Source organism: Calidris pugnax, unplaced genomic scaffold, assembly GCF_001431845.1.
Source record: "Calidris pugnax isolate Ruff unplaced genomic scaffold, ASM143184v1 scaffold96, whole genome shotgun sequence".
In the NCBI taxonomy this organism is placed as follows: domain Eukaryota; kingdom Metazoa; phylum Chordata; class Aves; order Charadriiformes; family Scolopacidae; genus Calidris; species Calidris pugnax.
This window is the reverse complement of record NW_015090866.1, coordinates 784419-785823: the sequence shown is the minus strand read 5'-3', so window position 1 is coordinate 785823 and position 1405 is coordinate 784419.

The window sequence follows — 1405 nt, the reverse complement described above, 5'->3', positions numbered from 1 at the left end:
GTAGTGGGGGACAGGGCTTGGGTGCAGTGTAGAACACCCTATAACAGGGGACTTGGGGTGCGTATGGTATAGAGGGGGCTTGGGTACAGCATGGAGGGGGGAGTGGTATGGCAGGGGCCTGGGGGGTAGGTGCAATATAGAGGGGAGCAGTATAGCAGGGGGTTTGGGGTGGGTACAGTATAGAAAACTGTATAGCAGGGGGCTGCTGGTGGTTGCAATATAGAGGGGGAGCAGTATAGCAGGGGATTGGAGACGGGTGCAGTGTAGAAAACCCTGTAACAGGGGGTTTGGGGTGGGTACAGTATAGAAAACTACAGCAGGAGGCTGGGGGTGGGTACAATATAGAGGGGGAGCAGTATAGGAGGGGCCTGGAGGTGGATACAGTATAGAGAGGAGCTGTGTAGTGGGGGACAGGGGTTGGGTGCCGCGTAGAAAACCCTATAACAGGGGACTGGGGGTGGGAACAGTATAGAGGGGAGCAGTATAGCAGGGGACTGGGGTTGGGTATAGAAAACTGTATAGCAGGGGTCTGGGGGTGGGTGCAATATAGAGGGGGAGCAGTATAGCAGGGGACTGGGGATGAGTACAGCGTAGAGGGGGAGCAGTATAGCAGGGGACTGGGGATGGGTACAGCGTAGAAGGGGAGCAGTATAGCAGGGGACTGGGGATGGGCACAGGAGTATGTACAGCATAGAGGGGGAGCAGTATAGCAGGGGACTGGGGATGGGCAGAGTGTAGAGGGGGAGCAGTATAGTAGGAGACAGGGCCCAGTATAGAGGGGTCCTGAAGTTGGGCACAGTATAGAGGGGAGCAGTATAGCAGGGGACTGGGGATGGGTATAGAAAACTGTATAGCAGGGGTCTGAGAGTGGGTGCAATATAGAGGGGGAGCAGTATAGGGGGAGACAGGGCCCAGTATAGGGGGATCCTGGAGTTGGGCACAGTGTAGAGGGGTAGCAGTATAGCAGGGGACTGGGGATGGGCACAGGAGTATGTACAGCATAGAGGGGGAGCAGTATAGCAGGGGACTGGGGATGGGTATAGAAAACTGTATAGCAGGGGTCTGAGAGTGGGTGCAATATAGAGGGGGAGCAGTATAGGGGGAGACAGGGCCCAGTATAGGGGGATCCTGGAGTTGGGCACAGTGTAGAGGGGTAGCAGTATAGCAGGGGACTGGGGATGGGTACAGTGTAGAGGGGTAGCAGTATAGCAGGGGACTGGGGATGGGCACAGTGTAGAGGGGGAGCAGTATAGCAGGGGACTGGGGATGGGCACAGCGTAGAAGGGGAGCAGTATAGCACGGGACTGGGGATGAGTACAGTATAGAGGGGAGCAGTATAGCAGGGGACTGGGGTTGGGCACAGGGGTATGTACAGCATAGAGGGGGAGCAGTATAGCAGGGGACT